General features: G+C 46.3%; 1 protein-coding gene across 1 annotated transcript in view; it reads right to left on the bottom strand.

Annotated features, from left to right (window-relative positions):
* Positions 1–13,922, bottom strand: part of PSMD14 (proteasome 26S subunit, non-ATPase 14) — a 305,697-nt gene extending 291,775 nt beyond the window's left edge. Inside the window, exon 1 of the mRNA XM_063933641.1 lies at positions 13,767–13,922. The gene's annotated coding sequence lies outside the window, so the exon portion shown is untranslated. The remainder of the gene's footprint in view (positions 1–13,766) is intronic.
* Between the last annotated feature and the right edge of the window lie 5,543 nt (positions 13,923–19,465).

Here is a 19,465-nt window from a genome sequence, read left to right on the forward strand (position 1 = left end):
AATTCCTATAACATAACGGACAACAACAAAGTTGACACATAACGTTACTGACAACTAAACAGTTGACACCATAACCGATAGAACCTTATAATTTGAACCAGTCGGTGAAAATGTGTTACCATAAGATCCCCTGAGCTTAATACAACCCAGGTAAAACTGCTTTGGGTGGGCGTCCAGTGCCCCCTATGGATTCAAAGAAAAGGATTTACCTGGTAAGTACCAAAATCCTATTTTCTTTTTCATCCACTAGGGGTCACTGGAGTACTCTTGGGACGTACCAAAGCTTCCCCCCGTGGGCGGGCGAGCTGTTTGACACCTGTAACACTAGGCGGCCAAAGCTAAATGCTGATGCCGCAAACGTATCAAACTTGTAAAAGCGCACAAACGTGTGCACTGAAGACCATGTAGCCGCACGGTCAAGCTGCGTCGTAGAAGCTCCACGACCAGCTGCCCATGACGTTCCCACAGAACCTGTGGGATGAGCTATTACTGATGTAGGCGACTGTAACCTAGCCTTAAAGGTAAGCCTGACGTATAGTCAGTTGTATCCATCTGGATAAGGTCTGATGAGAAGCTGGCCAACCCATCTTGGCAGCATTATAAAGAACAAACAACCTATCCGTATTACGAACTGTAGACGTTCGGGACACATAAACGCGTAATGCGCGTACCACATTCAGAGTTCCAGAATGTGCTGTCAACACAGGAACTACTATTGGTTGATTGATGTGAAAAGATGACACTAGCTTTGGTAAGAAATCGGGATTCGTCCGAAGTTCCGCTCTGTCATCAGGAAACACCAAATACGGTGGCTTGGATGACAAGGCACCCAAATTTGAAAAACGCCTTGCCGAAGCTAAGGCTAGAAGAAAAATCGTTTTCCAAGTGAGAAACTTAATATCCACTTGCTGTAAGGGTTCAAAATATGAAGACTGTAAGAAATCTAAAACCAGATTCAAGTCCCATGGCGCTGTAGGTGGAATAAATGGAGGCTGTACTCTGAGGACACCCTGCAGAAAAGTGTGTACCGACGGCCATAGCGCCAATCGTCTTTGAAAATAAATTGACAACGCAGATACCTGCACCTTTAGTGTAGATAAACGCAGTCCTCCATCCAACCCCGTCTGTAAAAATAACAAAAGACGGGATAACTTGAAAGATTATGTCGGAAACTTCCGAGCTTCACACCAACCTACATAGGCACACCAAATTCTGTAATAATGAGCTGCCGTAACCGGCTTCCTAGCTCGTAACATGGTTGGTATACCGATACTGTAATGCCCTCTCTTATTAAGAGGGCGGTCTCAACAACCACCCCGTCAAACGCAGCCGCACCAAATAGGGGTAAAAGAACGGACCCTGTTGTAACAGGTCTGGACATAGTAGGAGCGGGCAAAGATCGTCTGCGAGTAGTCCGCGGAGATTCGAGAACCAAGCTCTGTGAGACCAATGAGGCATCACTAGTATGACTGTGACGGACTCTCTTTTGATCCGTTTTAGCAACTGAGAGAGCAGCGGAAAACGGTGGAAATAGATACACGAGGCTGTACGGCCACGCAAATGTGAGAGCGTCCACCGCCACTGCCCTTGGATCTGTCGTTCTGGACACATACTGGGGCGTTTGTAATTGTGGCAAAATGCCATCAGGTCCACCTGAGGGTAACCCCACCTGTGGACCAACATGTGAAACACCTCTGGATTTAATGCCCAGTCTCCTGGATGAGAATCCCGACGGCTGAGATCATCCGCCTAGCAGTTGTCCACTCCCGGAATGAACCCAGTCGACAATATCAGCCTTATGGTATTCTGGGCAATTGAGGATTCGAGCTACTGCCCGCCTTGCCATGCGGCTTCTCGTTCCTCCATGGTTGTTGTGTATGCGACTGCCGTCGCGTTGTGTGACTGCACTTGGACAGTCTGAGAGCGAAGCATGTAGTGCATTGTACGGAGTTCCAGGACATTTATAGACAGTAATCTGTCGTGTGTCCGTCTAGAGACCCTGTCGCTGACCATTTTAAACTACAACTCCCCAACCTCTGAGACTCTCGCCCAGAGTAGAGACACCCTCGCCCCTGGCGACAACCTCACCCTGTGGGGAATCTGCCTATGTGAGGGCGACCACTGCTGTTGAAATGGACGCGAGTGAAAACCCTCGAACTGAAGAGCTTCGAAAGCCCATCATTGTTCCTAATAGGGGAATACACAAATGTACCGATAGTGTGCGTGGCTTGAGCACTAATTGTACTAGATGGCGTATAATCTGTACTTTCTGGTGTAGTAGGTAAATTCTTTGATTTACCGTATTTGGAATCATACCTAGGAATTGAAGTCGTTGAGACGGAATTAGATGCGATTTTTTTGAAGTTGACACTGCAACCGTGGTGTACGTTAGCAGCGCAAGTAGGAGGAGCATCTGTTGAGACGGAGCTCTTATGAGCAGATCGTCTAAGTATGGAACGATTGTCACTTTGGTGAATACCCGAGGCGCTGACAAGAGGCCAAACGGTAGAGCCTGAAACTGTTAATGGTTGTGGCGTATTGCAAAACGCAAGAACCTGTGATGAGGTGACCAAACCGGAATGTGTAAGTACGCATCCTGGAGATCAAGCGCAATCATGCAATCTTGTGGCTCCAAATATGCAAATACTGACCGCAGAAATTCCATCTTCAATCTGTAGTAAGTGACTTACTGATTGAGACTGCGACGGAGCCCTCTGACTTCGGTACCACAAACAGACGTGAATAATGACCCTGACCTTGTTGGTGTACCAGGCCTGGAATTAAAAACTGCTGAATCCAGCAGAGACTGAATGGCAACCTGCCAAAACGCCTTCTTGTCGTCCGACAGAGGCAGTCCTGCCTTGAAAAACCGCAGTGGCGGGAGACAGCTTTCTTTTAACCCTAAATAGCGGATACATCCATGAGTGGATGCCTGGAAACCCGGTAAATGTAACGTGTAAAGGCGCGCTCCCACAATTGGAAATCCGAGATGGGCTGGGAGCCCGTCAAGCCACTGGCTTGTTGGTGACTTTAGCGCCCTGGCGTTACAAGGCGTGACTTACCACATCCTTGAAAAGACTGAAGTCTAAAGGCTTTAAACGCCGGACCAGAGTATTTCCGTCTTGATACCGGAGGAGGCAATGGCGAGAAATTAGACTTTCCCCCAAACAACTTCTGGCCTTGTCGTGCTGTAACTAGCGACGATGAAAAGCGAGAAGCGAGCTAACAGGCGGCAGCAGAAGCTGTACAGAGATACTCAGCAGCTTCTCAGATGTGATTAACGATAAATATAACGTGATCGTCATTGTTTCCATACATAGAGCGCCCTAGTGACCCAAATGTATCTTGGGTCTTTATAAGGTTTGACACAGACGAATTCACCAATGGCGGATTCTCCAATTTAGATGTCACTGTGTGGAAACGGGTAAATAGACTTAAATCTTAGTAAGATATCCTAAATAAGAAGCCCATTGAAGATCTGTCGTTTAGTAAATACGACGGATTAGATGTTAGAGGCTCCTTAGTCTCTGTAAATTTCAGAGACTGACTCACTGGTCATTAGCAATGTATGGTTGTCAAAAACCCACACTATCTGACTACTGGTCTAATGTGGCCTCCTCACTCGTATTTAGCGCTGTGAGGTTTGACATAGAATTGTCAAACTGCAACATAGCAGAAAAATTATAAGACCAGTTAAATTAACACCCTGGTACCCAAAGTGAAGTTGGACCTTTGGAAAGGCTGAGACTCCTCCGTTAGAGCTGGCGGAGTAACTTCCGAGACACCGATCTTACCGCTCCTGTCGAGCGGAGTCAATTTGAATTGCCAATGCTTAACATAGGATCTGGGAATGAACCGGCTTCCGGAGGTGAAACCTACAAAACATACTGAACATGTGGTAGATTTATGTACAGACATTGTAGTAAAACTTATTTTTTTGTCTGTGCTGGAGCCTTACTCCTTATGCAGACAGGCAACATAATAGCCAAAGGACCGACACTTGCACGACTCAGTAAAATTATTACTTAAGGTGTGTATATATATATATATATATATATATATATATATATATATATATATATATATATATATATATATATATATATATATTTATGGCCGAAATGCAGTTCACATGGCCAGCCTATGTGAAACCTGAACCAAAATTCCCACTAACACCCCTGCGCCTCCGGTGGAGTAGAGATGTAGGGCAGGAATGTTCTGGAATTACAAACTGGAAGAAACAGGAAGCATGGTTAAAATGGCCCCCATGCCATGCTTACACTGATAATCACAGGACAGGTTACAATACCTGCTGCAGTGTTAATATAGGCTCAATAGTCTATTATACAGTGATAATCACAGGCAGTTTACTATACATGCCTCCAGTGTTAATATAGGCTCAATAGCCTATTATACAGTGATAATCAATACATGCCTCCAGTGTTAATATAGGCTCAATAGCCTATTATACAGTGATCTCTGCCCGCTGACTGCCGTTTAATATAGGTCTCTATTAATATAGATATGGCAGTGCTATTCTTTCCCTTTACATTCCCTTGCAGCCACGCTGTAATCAGCCAGGTCCCCCCCCCCCCTTCCCCCTGTACTCCCTGTAGCGCTGTGTCTCAGCGGGGAGCGCCGGGAAGCTCATTGCAGGAAGGCGAGGGACATTTCTTGCAGAGCAGCGGAGGTCGGCTGGCCGGAGCGGCGCGTAGCGGCTTCCGGCGTCGCTAGCCGAGCTGCGGCGGTTCTCCCCCTCTCAGCGCTGGCATGCAATACAGCGCTGACGGAGCGTCTGGAGCGGGCGGACGTAGCGGGCGGACGGAGCGGCTGGGGCGGCCGGACGGAGCGGCTGGGGCGGGCGGCTGTATGAGCGGGCGGCATTACAACACTGACACCACACAGCGGGGCGGCAGCCTGCGCTGACCGCCCCGTTTCCCCAGCATACCTTGTTGTAGGGAGGCCTACGACGGGCTTCTATCTGTAAGCTCCGAGCTCTTCAGTTTATGGCTGCGACGGGGCTTCTATCTGTAAGCTCCGTCCAGCTCTTGCAGTAGGCAGTGGGCTGCCTGTGGCTGTGAGGGTGCTCTTTGTGAGGACCGACACGCCATGCGCTGTCCGTGCAGCGGCACTATCCCGGACCCATGTTTTTACAGAAACTGGGAAGGGATGTGCTAAGTGAAAAAAGTAAAAGTTAAAATGAAAAATTAATAAAATCTTCAACTAAGTGTGGGAACTCCACACAAGCCGTGTTAGTGCTGTGAGCACAGAAAAAACACTGAGGTACTCGGGGATATGGAGGGGTGGAGAGTTCTAAATTTAAATATTCAGTGCTTTGTTCTGCTAAAGCCGTCCATATCCCAAGAGTACTCCAGTGACCCCTAGTGGATGAAAAAGAAAGATCCTTGCATGGAACCCTCCGAATGGAATCGCTTCGTAAGAAGCCACCATCTTTCCCAGGACTCGCGTGCAATGGTGCACCGACACCTGTTTTGGTTTTAGGAGGTCTCTGACTAGAGATGACAACTCCTTGGCCTTCTCCTCCGGGAGAAACACTTTTTTCTGTTCTGTGTCGAGAACCATCCCCAGGAACAGTAGACGCGTTGTAGGAACCAGCTGCGACTTCGGAATGTTCAGGATCCAGCCGTGCTGTTGTAGCACTGCCCCAGCTAGTGCTACTCCGATCAACAACTGTTCCCTGGACCTCGCCTTTATAAGGAGATCGTCCAAGTACGGGATAATTATAACATCATCTCTGCCATTACCTTGGGAAATACCCTCGGTGCCGTGGACAGACCAACGACAACGTCTGGAATTGGTAATGACAGTCCTGTACCACAATCTGAGGTACTCCTGGTGAAGGGGGTAAATGGGGACATGCAGGTACGCATCCTTGATGTCCAGTGATACCATGTAATCCCCTTCGTCCAGGCTTGCAATAACCGCCCTGAGCAATTCCATTTTGAACTTGAACCTTCGTATATAAAAGTGTTCAAGGATTTCAAATTTAAAATGGGTCTCACCGAACCGTCCGGTTTCGGTACCACAAACATTGTGGAATAGTAACCCCGTCCCTTGAAGAAGGGGTACCTTGACTATCACCTGCTGCGACTACAGCTTGTGAATTGCCTCCAGCACTGCCTCCCTGTCTGAGGGAGCTGTCGGCAAGGCAGATTTGAGGAAACGGCGAGGGGGAGACGTCTCGAATTCCAGCTTGTACCCCTGAGATACTACCTGTAGAATCCAGGGATCCACCCGTGAGCGAGCCCACTGGTCGCTGAAATTCTTGAGACGGGCCCCCACCGTACCTGGCTCCGCCTGTGGAGCCCTAGCGTCATGCGGTGGACTTAGAGGAAACGGGGGAGGACTTTTGTTCCTGGGAACTGGCTGTATGCTGCAGCTTTTTCCCTCTACCTCTGCCTCTGGGCAGAAAGGACGCGCCTTTAACCCGCTTGCCTTTCTGGGGCCGAAAGGACTGTACCTGATAATATGGTGCTTTCTTTGGCTGTGAGGGAACATGGGGCAAAATGTTGATTTCCCAGCTGTAGCTGTGGAAACGAGGTCTGAGAGACCATCCCCAAACAACTCCTCACCCTTCTAAGGCAAAACTTCCATGTGCCTTTTAGAATCAGCATCACCTGTCCACTGCCGAGTTCCTGGCAGAAATGGACATTGCGTTTATTTTACATGCCAGTCGGCAATTATCCCTCTGTGCATCTCTCATGTATAAGACTGCGTCTTTAATATGCTCTATGGTTAGCAATATAGTGTCCCTGTCTAAGGTACAGAGAATCTGACCACGCAGCTGCAGCACTGCACATTCATGCTGAAGCAATAGCTGGTCTCAGTATAATGCCTGAGTGTGTATATACAGACTTCAGGATAGCCTCCTGCATTCTATCTGCAGGCTGAGACGGTAGTGCCACCTTCTTTGACAGACGTGTAAGCGCTTTATCCACCCTAGGGGATGTCTCCCAACGTGACCTATCCTCTGGCGGGAAAGGGTACGCCATTAGTAACCTTTTAGAAATTACCAGTTTCTTATCGGGGGAAACTCACGCTTCTTCACACATTTAGTTCATCAGATGGGGGAAAAACCACTGGAAGCTTTTTTCTCCCCAAACATAATACCCTTTTTTGTGGTACCTGGGGTAATATCAGAAATGTGCAACACATTTTTTATTGCCGTAATCATGTAACGGGTGGCTCTATTGGAATGTACAGTAGTCTCATCGTCGTCGACACTGGAGTCAGTATCCGTGTCGACATCTGTGTCTGCCATCTGAGGTAGTGGGCGTTTTAGGGCCCCTGATGGCTTTTGAGACGCCTGGGCAGGCACAGGCTGAGAAGCCGGCTGTCCCACATCTGCTATGTCGTCAAACCTTTCATGTAAGGAGTTGACACTGGCACGTAATTCCTTCCACATGTCCATCCACTCAGGTGTCGACCCCGCAGGGGGTGACATCACATTTATCGGCATCTGCTCCGCCTCCACATAAGCCTCCTCATCAAACATGTCGACACAGCCGTACCGACACACACAGCACACACACAGGGAATGCTCTGACTGAGGACAGGACCCCACAAAGTCCTTTGGGGAGACAGAGAGAGAGTATGCCAGCACACACCAGAGCGCTATATAATGCAGGGATTCACACTACCCACAGTGATTTTTCCCTTATAGCTGCTATAATACACAGATTTGCGCCTAAATTTAGTGCCCCCCCTCTCTTTTTAACCCTTTGAGCCTGAAAACTACAGGGGAGAGCCTGGGGAGCTGTCTTCCAGCTGCACTGTGAAGAGAAAATGGCGCCAGTGTGCTGAGGGAGATAGCCCCGCCCCTTTTTCGGCGGACTTCTCCCGCTCTTATAATCATAATGTGGCAGGGGTATTTTACACACATATAGCTTATTAGGCTATATTATGTGTGATTTGCCACTCTTAAGGTACTCTAATTGCTGCCCAGGGCGCCCCCCCCCCCCAGCGCCCTGCACCCATCAGTGACCGGAGTATGTGGTGTGCACAGGGAGCAATGGCGCACAGCTGCAGTGCTGTGCGCTACCTTAATGAAGACCGGAGTCTTCTGCCGCCGATTTCCTGGACGTTCTTCTTGCTTCTGGCTCTGCAAGGGGGGCGGCGGCGCGGCTCCGGAACCGGACGACCGAGGCTGGGCCTGTGTTCGATCCCTCTGGAGCTAATGGTGTCCAGTAGCCTAAGAAGCCCAAGCTAGCTGCAAGCAGGTAGGTCCGCTTCTCTCCCCTAAGTCCCTCGTAGCAGTGAGTCTGTTGCCAGCAGATCTCACTGAAAATAAAAAACCTAAAATATACTTTCTTTTCTAGGAGCTCAGGAGAGCCCCTAGTGTGCATCCAGCTCAGCCGGGCACAAAATTCTAACTGAGGTTTGGAGGAGGGTCATAGAGGGAGGAGCCAGTGCACACCAGGTAGTCCTAAAGCTTTCTTTAGTTGTGCCCAGTCTCCTGCGGAGCCGCTATTCCCCATGGTCCTTACGGAGTTCCCAGCATCCACTAGGACGTCAGAGAAATAAAGGATGATGATAATCATCATCATCTCCTATTGTGATGGGTATATGATACGAAACCTAGTGCTGTCACTTTTTTTTCTCTCCTTTTTGCTGTCATCCTTCCTTGTTTTCATCCCCATAAAACGTATTTTTGTTTTTAAAAACCTTCCAACGCATGCCTGTTACTAATATACGGCAGGGGAGGTACAGGATTTTAGAACGAGGATAAAGTGCACATAAAAAGAGCATGCTTACATGTAAGCATATATCTATACTGCAGACAACACGTGGTGTGATTGCAATTCCTAGCTTCGGGGACACAAGTCTATCATAGAAGCATGTGTTTGGGAGAGCAATACATTCCATCTTTTTGAACACTGAGGAATTCCTAGATCAAAAGACAGTATTGCACTATTGTATCTTCTTTTGCTTTTATTTTTTATGTCCTTGGGAGGTCTAAGTGGATCACGCAGGAAGGTCTCTGAACATTACTGATAAGTATATGTGGAACTTTGGTTTAGCAGTTACTGCATATGGTAGCCACATTTTACGGTTCCATAGTCTATATGACAGACAGGTGGCTTTAAATCAATTTCATCACCCATTGACAACAGTCACCAATTGGGATGATCAGAAAACTTTATTTTCAGAAATTTGAATACTGAAAATGGGCACAGCTTAAGGCGTTGTAGACAGTCATGTTATGAGGAGGTTTATTTTTAAATAACTGTGTTATATGCAATTTTGTGTTCCAAATAATCGTCCTAAATGTAATGGGAATTACAACCATCCGTAAAAAAAAAAAATCTATATACGCCAACCTAATATATGAAACGCAAAGGTATCATAATACCACCACATTTAGGTTTGTTTGAAATTATGTTGTGCAAAATCTCTTTTTTCTTTAAGATCAATAAAGAAACAATCATTCTTGTGTATTAAGAATGCAGTGCAGCTTCAATGAAATTGTAGCTCACCCCATAACCATGTTTTCAAAGAGGTTATCTTAGGTCACAGAAGGAAAAAACAAACTACACTTTGGAAAAAGGTCGTGATCCCATTACAAGGTGTGGAACATTTATTTGTCAAAACAATTTTATTCTTCAGCGGAATTAGATTTTTAATGATCTCTGACCAATGTATTAAGAACACCTCAATATGAATTTGTGCTATGCTGTCTCAGTCTCTTAATAAAAATTGCAAAAGGTATTATTTCAACATATTTAGGTACAAAATATATGTTTTGTGAGTAAAGACGCTGAATTAATGAAAAATTACATCTGTATTCTTAATTTAAAAGAAAATGCCTGCAAATATTAGCAGGAATTAAAGAACCAGAGAAGTAACTGACAGCTCATAAATAGAATGGGAGATTGTAAATAAATAACACATAAATAGTCTTCATGCTAGTGGGTACATTTACTAAGGTAGGATTTTGTTCGAACTGGTGATGTTGCCCATAGCAACCAATCAGATTCTATCTAATATCTTCTAGATAGAAGCAGCTAGATAAATGCTATGTATAATCTGATTGGTTGCTGTGAGCAACATCACCAGTTGCTCCCATCTTAGTAAATTTAACACCAATGTCTTTCAGCAGGGTGCTACGCCTTGCCCGATTAGTGAAGGGCAAATGTGCGCTGCCCCTTCTCAGCAACCTGCTAAAACAGTCTGCTGCCGCGTGAATAGATGCCATGGGCATACAGCAAGGCCACGCCCCCTTTTTCGCACGTGTGCCAATACATGCTCAGCAACTCTGCGCCCAACCTGTCCGGCATCCTGGGGGAGGGGGGAACACTATATACATGTTAAAGTAATCTGTGGGCAGAAGCAGAACATTTTTATTTGCGTTATTTTGATCATTAATAAAGCAAGCTATAGCAGAACTTAAGAATCTATAAAATTATAATTTAAAACCATGAGATATTTGTCAAGCATTTTTTCACAAATGTATGGATAAACTGCAGTTTCTGCATAGTTTGATAAATTGGTACTATGTAGTAAAAACCTAATGCAACAGATGTCACAGAAATCACCTGCAGAAGTCTAATTAGCGCAACAGATCGCAGACAACGATTATCAAAGGGGACTACAATCTGACACCTATGTATCAAACTCCAGAGGAGCATTTCACAAATGTTTTGCAAGTCCATTGTCGGCGTTTCCATGTTGTTACGTTACGTAGTAACTCTCTCCCCTCGAATCTAACGGAATTGACCCCTGTATGTGTATGAGACCTCAGGTTAAGTGTTTAGCAAAATCCTACATCAATTTTGCCACAATGTAAAAAGTAGCACAAATCCTTCCTGACTGCCAGGTTCTGTCACATGAATAGGGAAATGAGTATACAGGGTCTGATTCAGAGATGAATGCTAATGACACCACTAATGCACATTTATAAGCAGCAGCAGAAGAAAAGAAAAAAAGAGGCATTGCGCTTATTGTGTTATCAGTAGCGGAGAACAGGGGTGTACGATCTTCACAGCAACTAGGAGAGCATCTGGATGGCAAGTACGGTCTCCACAGCAACCAGTCTAATTTTAGTCAATGTTTTATCGTAACTTTTGCAAACAGTCTAATGATACTGTAATGGATTTTGCTGAAGAACATTTCTCTAGAATTCCCTTGAGAAGTTTGCAAACCGTTAACTATGTGTTTAGTAATCTAAGCTCGGTAGGCCGAGAATGTGTTACATATGGAGTCTGATTTACCGAAGAGCTCTCATATCATATACAAAATTAATGCCTTAAGCTTGTTAGAACAAACAAGTACAATACACATTTTCTGCAAATATCTAGAACATATAATTTTATTTAAACCATACATCCAGCATTAATTTCAGTGTCTTTTAGGAAGAATTTTAAATATAATTTTAGTCTTAGTAACTTTTACTGCTTTAATTACTGGATCTCCGTTTTCATTTTAGTCTTGAAATAAACTAGTCAAAATTTTAAATCGACAATATGAACACTGATAAGGAGAGCATCTGGGTGGAAAGAACAATCTCCACAGCAACCAGGAGAGCATCTGGGTGGAGAGAACGATCTTTATAGTCAATAGGAGAGTATTATGGGGGAGTACAGTCTCCACAGAAATCAAGACAGCATTTAGGTAGCAAGTATAGTCTCACAGCAACTGGGAGAGCATTAGGGAGGAGTATGGGGGGGGGGGCGGGGCGGGGCGGGGGGGGGGGGGGGGGGGGAATTCAGATCTGATCACTGCTGTGCGCTTTCACACAGCGGGCAATCAGATCCGAACTGCGCATGCACCGCGCCAGCGTGTCGCACGGCTGCAACGGGGATCGCCGGTCAATGGAAGGATCCATTCGCACGAGCGTTCGCATGGAGATTGACAGGAAGAGGGAGATTGTGGGTGTCAACCTACCGTTTTCAGGGAGCGTCTGGAAAAATACAGGCCAAGCATTTGAAGGAAGGGTGTCTGACGTTAAATCCGGTCCCGAGCAGGCTGATATGATCGCAGCGGCTGTGTAAGTCCTGGGCTGCGCAGAGACTGCACAAAATCAGTTTGTGCAGCTCTGCTACACATGTTTGCACACTTGCACAGCGAAAATACACTCCCCAGTGTAGGCGGTAACTATCTGAACGCAGGGCTGCAAAAATCGCTGCCTAGTGATCAGATCTGAATTACCCCCATGTTCTCTACAGTAGTTGGCAGAGCATTAGGGTGGAGTACGGTCTCCACGGTAGCTTCAAGAGTATTAGGCACAGTGGCTTGGAAAGCATTAGGGTCAGGGGCTTTTCTAGAGAAGGCCCGTGTGCTCCTCTGGGTGGCTCCCCTCCTCTGAACAGCGCTGTAGACTCAGGCTTTGTACATGCGCAGGCCTCCGAAAACATGGCGCCCACCATGATCCAGAGACCAATTTGGCAACTGCGCATGCGTTGCAGCCATTTTGGCGGCGAAACACCAGAATGGTATGTATTAAAATGGGTGAGGTGTGGACCCCCTGGACCCAGGTGCCCATGTGCACCACACACATTGCACCCATTATAGAAACACCACTGATTAGGGGGGGGGGGGAGAGGAGTATAGTCTCCACAGTAGCTGGGAGAGCATTGGTGTGGGGGAGAGTACGGTCTCCACAGTAGCTTTGAGTGTATTGGGCACAGTAGCTTGGAGACCATTAGGGTGGCAGGGGGGAGTTCGGTCACCACAGTAGCTGGGAAAGCATTGGGGGGTGGGGGTAAAAGAGCATCTGGGGATAATCTCCACAGCAGCTTCAAGGGGTGGGGGAATGGCATCCACAACTGGCACAGCATATTATTATTATCCTTTATTTATATGGCGCCACAAGGGTTCCGCAGCGCCCAATTACAGAGTGCATAAACAAATAATCAAACAGCAACTTACAGTTGATGACAGTATAGGGCAAGTACAGGGTAAATAAACAGTTACATCAGCAGATGACACTGGAATAAGTATCAGGTGGCAGAAGACTGCTGGATGTGGTACAGTTGAAGATTATTAAAGTAAGAAAGGATAAGCACATGAGGGAAGAGGGCCCTGCTCGTGAGAGCTTACATTCTAAAGATGTATAAGTCAACACAGTGATATTGGAATAACTTAGTGTAGAACATGGAGGGTAACAGACATACACATGGTGGGTCACCAGGTATGTGTTTGATGTTTATGATAAAGGCTGTACCATGGGAAAGGGGTGTACCACAGAGCTGCCTGGCTCGCAGAGCAAGTCTGTGACTGGGGAGTAGGCATTTCTTGCCGGTGACACAACCAGAGTGACCGTTCAGAACAAGAGGTACACTACTAACCTAAATAAACTTGTAAAATACAGTAAGTAAAGGTTGGCATAACTGAACTGCTTCAGATCATTACACTTGTTCAAAACATTAAAAAGTGTACTCTCATGTACTCGGTACAGGTTAGTATTCCTAATAGATGTCATCGTGGATAGTGTTCTGAGGCAGGTTAGTTATGCTAGCCCAGGGGGTCCCAGATTCTGAACTTGAGCCATATATGTAGAGTGTACCCCATGTTGTGAACCTGTACCGGGGCCCCTATCCCGCAGCTCCGCGATTCAAGGACGACCTCCCACCAACCGTTTAGCTTTCCGTTTACGATAAGCCCTTGCTACAGCGCAGGGCATTCGGCGTGAGCGACTACCGGGTCCCGAGGATGTGGCCTAGTAACTATTTGGCTTCTCCCACACCTAGCAGTCAGCCGTTACTATATAGGATTCCACATACTGCCCGTCTCTGTGCGCAAGATACCTGGAAGCTCAGTCCCCGATGAAAGATAATAATTCCCAGCTCTTCCTCTCACTGCTCAGCACCGTGAATCAGCCGGATTTCATTCAAAACGAAGCTCAGAAAGCACTTCCGGGTTCAGCATTACGCCGCACCACTTCCGGTCCTCTCTGCCAATGGGGAGAAGCGTTTGGTGCACATTGCGGTTACGTATTACCGTTCACAGTGTCGATGTCACAGCAATAGGAGGAATACTGTAGTTAACTCCCTGTCTGCATTGCAGGGCCATTTTCCCGGAGCCATATTACTTCACTATGTACAGGATAGTCATGATGATTATGCGTGATCGTGGTCGCCATGTTACCGTCGCTTTCTCCCTTTTTGTGCACATGCTGGTTTCCTCCAGCAGGTATAGTCATGGTAGAAGCTTGAAATGACCCTAGTTGTAAGTTCCCTATGAAAGTATAATTCATATCAGTATATAAAACCTTAGATAAGCAGTATATAAAACCTTAGCTAAGATCACTGTGAGATTATAGTCTCCTCTTGTTTTCCTGCTGGGTACCCAAACTTATCCACCTTTCGGTGAACTATTATCTGCAGTTCAGGATAAGCATTTGTCAAATAAGAAGCAAAATAAGAAACAGGTTACTTTTTTTTAATCACATAGTGGCTGGTGGGTTCGGTGTATTAGGCTGACAGTAACCATGTTGACATTCACAGGATTGGGATCGGGTGACCGGCGGTCAGGATCCCAGCGGCCGGGATCCCAGCGGTCAGCATACCGATGCCGGGGTCCCAGTCACTAGAATGCAAGCAGGGGGGCGAGCGCAACAAAGCCCCTTGCGGGCTCGCGCTCACCACAGGTTCTATTCCCACTCTATGGGTGTCGTGGTCACCCACGAGTGGGAATAGTCCTGGGCCCCCTGCCTGCATTCTGGTATGCTGACCACTGGGATCATAGCTACATCCCCATTCACATACCTCCCAATATGACCCACCCATTCCTGGAGGGAACAAAAGGGCAGATGTATTAAGCTAGGAAAAGTGATAAAGAAGTGATAAGTGGAAGTTGATAACGCACCAGCCAATCATTACGGGTTTGAAAAATGACAGGAGCTGGTCGGCTGGTGCGTTATCCCCTTCCACTTATCACTGCTTTATCACTTCTCCAGGCTTAATACATCTGCCCCAAAATGCTCTGTTCCTGGACTTCCCTCGTAATTTCTGATTGCCATTACCTGTGTTGAACTAGTTACGTGATAAGAAAGATGTTTCACTATAGGTGATGGAAATCATAAATTTAATAGGCAAGTCCATGTACAGAGCATTTTGTCCCTCCTTCATAATGCTTACATGACAATGTCTACCTGGTGCAAATGTGAACAGACAAATGTTTACATATTCATCATGACGCAACACTAATGAAATGTCAGCATGGAAACAGTGTCGACAATGCATTTTCAAGTGAGCCTAACCCTATATCATACCTCCCAACATGACCCTCTCCAGGAGGGATAAAATGTTCTGCTTCTGGATTTTTCTCTTAATTTAGGATTGCCGACACCTGTGCTGAACATTTTAATGGATAAGAAAGGTGTTTCAGCACAATTGATGGCAATCATAACTCATACTTCCCAACTGTCCCGATTTTCGCGGGACAGTCCCGTTTTTTGGGGTCTGTCCCGCTGTCCCTCCCGCGGGCCGCAGTGTCCCGCGGTTGGGGGGGAACAGTTGGGAGGTTCCTGATCACTTGCTGCTTTGCTCAGTTCAGAGCAGCGGAGAATAGACGCTGTGCGCATGCGCACAGCGTCTATTCCAGTGAGGGAGAGGGACTGGGGGCATGGCCAGCTGCTCACAGAGTGCTGGCCTTGCCCCTACTGTGACGAAATTTGGAGGTGTGGCTTGCGAACGTGTCACCCGTGTGAAGCCACGCCCCCTTTCCATTAGGCCACACCCTCTTTCCAGCGCAAGAATGTTGGGAGGTATGCATAACTTAAGAAGGAAGTCCAGGAGCAGAGCATTCTGTCCCTCCTGTAGAGGGTCATGGTGGGAGGTATGCCTATACTATGCCATTATATAAATATATACATATGTAATAGATATGCCACTGCTGGCTGTGCAGTCTCACTATGATATATATATATACAGCAAGTACGCCTGATTGACAGGTCAGTGTCATTGCGGCGGCATTGGGGAGGCGTGGTCCAGACAACAGATGCATTTCCGGACTGTTGCTGCGGCAGCTGTGTGACGGCACACACAGCCGCTGCAACCAAAAACATGGCAGGTAGCCGCAGCTGCGTAGGCAGAGAGCTACTCGGCAGTTGCGAAAGCATCAACGCCGTGCAATGCTTTTGCATGTCTGCAGTGGGGGAGTGAGGGGGTGGCAGGACCCGGCATGCAAGGCGGACTTGCACTGTGCTGGGCGTCCCCCCGCATGTCAAAGATTTTGATTGTAGATGTGTGTTTTTGCGCACATATACGATCAGATCTGAATTAGGCCCTGTGTTTAAGGTCAGAATGCAGTAATCGTCCTACTGCATTTGCACCAGATCTAATATTAATCACGTGTTGCAATACTACCTCTTGGCTCAAGCTATAAGTTTTCAATTTGTCCTAATTTCTAGTGTTGATGAGATCTATTGTTCATTCGAAAGATGACCGCGCCAGGTTGGTTTTGCCTTGTAAATGATTGCTGCTTTAAAAATGCATCTGACATTCCACAACTCCGGCAAACCCAGATCCTATTACCTATACCCCATATTGGCTGTTGGTAGAAATATTCTGATTTCATTTACCAATATTTACAATAATGGTCAAATCGATTTTAGTGTGATGAATATCAGGTATGCAGTAGTTTTGTTGGCACGCATTCCATCAGAATCTCATCACGTGCGGATGTCTAAAGTAACCAAACTACGATCATTACATTTGATGGTGCATATGAATAAGCAGCCATTCTCTGATTGTGCAGCACTATGGAAGAAATCGTTATGTGTTACAGACAGACAGGATGACGGCTGTCAGTATACCGACAGGATCATCCCGTATGTCGGAATTCTGGCAGTGAGGCATCGAGTCCTCTGCGGGGGTCTGCATTCCGTCCAGCGGTATTACACCGGCTGTCAGGATTCTGGCGTTGGTCTCTTGAATGCCGGGATCCGGGCAGCCGGTATTTTAACTGCATCCGCTTTGGAATATAAATAAAGGATGATAATAACTAAATATCCTGAAAAACTGAACATATCTGTAACTCAAATTAATTTACAGCTTAAAACTAAAAGCTAATTAGCTCCCAAAGTCACACTTCAGACATGGGAGCTGCTCCACTCGGAAGGTTGATTATTATAATCAACAGGCAGTACGGATGGTGTAATGGTTAGCATTACTGCCTCACAACACTAAGGTCATGGGTTCGATTACCACCATGGCTCTACCTGTGTGGAGTTTGTATATTCTCCCCGTACTTGCGTGGGTTTCCTCCCACACTACAAAAATATACTTGTAGGTTAATTGGCTTCCAACAAAATTAACCGTAGTGTGAATGTGTGTGCGTGTGCATGTGGTAGGGAATATAGATTGTAAGCTCCACTGGGGCAGGGACTGCTGTGAATGGGCAAATATTCTCTGTAAAGCGCTGCGGAATATGTGTGCGCTATATAAGTAACTATTAATAAATAAATATAAATGTGCATCGGATGTCTGTGTATTTGTACACAAGCGACTGACCTGAGATGCCTCCAGTGAGCGTCTCAATGCAAATCCTGCCGACTGCGATATTTGTATATTTTCGCAGAGCCACTGATTACTAAGGACCTGATTCAGAGTTGTACGCTATTGCACAGCCGCAAGAAGTGGCTGTGCAATACCGCACATCTAATATGCAACTTCAGCAGGAGGCGTCTGGTGTAAATAGACACCTGTCTGCTTCCGTGACCCGCGTAGCATCTGAAGACGCACCATCCGATCACTCTGTGTGACCTTCTGGTTACTCAAATTTCCATCTCGGGTTCGCAGCCGAGGTCAGTAAATCTGTGTCGCCAGTTGCAGACACTGACCTCGGCACTCCCAAAAAATGGAGTCGAAAAATGCCAAGAAATTTTGAATGATGCATCAAACAATAATGGAACTACCTTGTTGTAATCTAAAGCTCTTATTGCTTAAAGTATTTTCAGTGGTCCCATTTGAAAATTCCCTGCTCCCCTGAGATTCAGAAGCCCGTGCGATACTGTATTTCAGGCTGGTAATGATTACAAAGCCAGGGGCTTGAAAAACAACCCTAACAAAAACTTGATGCTTTTGATGCACTGGTAACGTCAGAGAATAAAAGTAGGGTATACTAAGAGAAAATCTTTACTGATATCTGTGAGTGCTTAATGTGTTCTCTGGTAATTCAGTGCCGTTCTTTCGCACTGCTATGTTTCTGCTCCCATCTGTTTATGTTTGCTTATGTTAGGATGACTATTCCTCATGCTATGTGTCCATTTCTTTTCCAGTTTTGCAGCTGTCTGTCTGTCTCTTTGCCATTTCTTTTCTTAGTGCAAAATATTTGCATCAGTAATATTCAGAACATGTTGGAGAGAGGTCGGTTGGGATTTTATTGATATGTAGTGTTTACACCTACTTTATTTTCGCTTTTACGCAAAACATTTTAATGTTTTAGATCGAGTATCAAAAAGTTACATTTCCAAATGAGACCAGAAGGTAAAATACATTGGCTTATCCCTGATTTGCCAGTGCAGGAGCTCAAAAATGCAAAGTTCAAGATGTCAAAGTCTTATAAGTTAGTCCACCCTGTAATTATAAGTTGAGCTACACTAGTGGTAGGGTCTCTAAAGCCAGCCATAGACTGGATGACAGTGCAGACGACCAGTTATCATTATTATTATTATTATTATATATAGCACCAGTGGCGGAACTAGCGAGCGGTGGGCCCAGGTGCGACAAAATGCTTCCCCCCCCCCCCCCCCCCCCCATCCCATCCAAGTCCACCCCCTCACCCCTGGAGAGGATCTGGTGAGGGGGACCTGCTCAAAGCCAGAGAAATGGATGCCTAGCAACAGTGCCGTAACTAGACATTTTAGCACTGTGTGCAAGTAACGGCATCGGAGCCCCACACCCTGCATGCAAAATAGGGGCAGTGCGCGTCGTAGGCGTGCGCAAAAATACATAGTGGCGTGGCTTCGTGGGGAAGGGGTGTGGCCACAAAATAATACCAATTCATAAAACGGTGCACAATAGTCTCCATTATTCAAATGACGCCGCACAGTAGCACCACTACACCAGGTAGAGACCCTTTTACACCTTACGGCAGACAGATTCCTCTTTTTACACATTACGGCAGACAGCGTCCCCTTTTTACACATTACGGCAGACAGCGTCCCCATTTTTACACATTACGGCAGACAGCGTGCACTTTTTACACATAACGGCAGACAGCGTGCCCTTGTTACACATAGCGGCAGACAGCGTACACTTTTTACACATAACAGCAGACAGCGCGCCCTTGTTAAACATAGCGGCAGACAGCGTACACTTTTTACACATAACGGCAGACAGCGTGCCCTTTTTACACATAACGGCAGACAGCGTCCCCTTTTTACACATTACGGCAGACAGCGTGCCCTTGTTACACATTATGGCAGACAGCGTCCCCCTTTTTACACATTACGGCAGGCAGATTCCCCCTTTTTACACATTGCGGCAGGCAGATTCCCCCT

The sequence above is a fragment of the Pseudophryne corroboree genome, chromosome 7 (genome assembly GCF_028390025.1).
Source record: "Pseudophryne corroboree isolate aPseCor3 chromosome 7, aPseCor3.hap2, whole genome shotgun sequence".
Lineage (NCBI taxonomy): Eukaryota > Metazoa > Chordata > Amphibia > Anura > Myobatrachidae > Pseudophryne > Pseudophryne corroboree.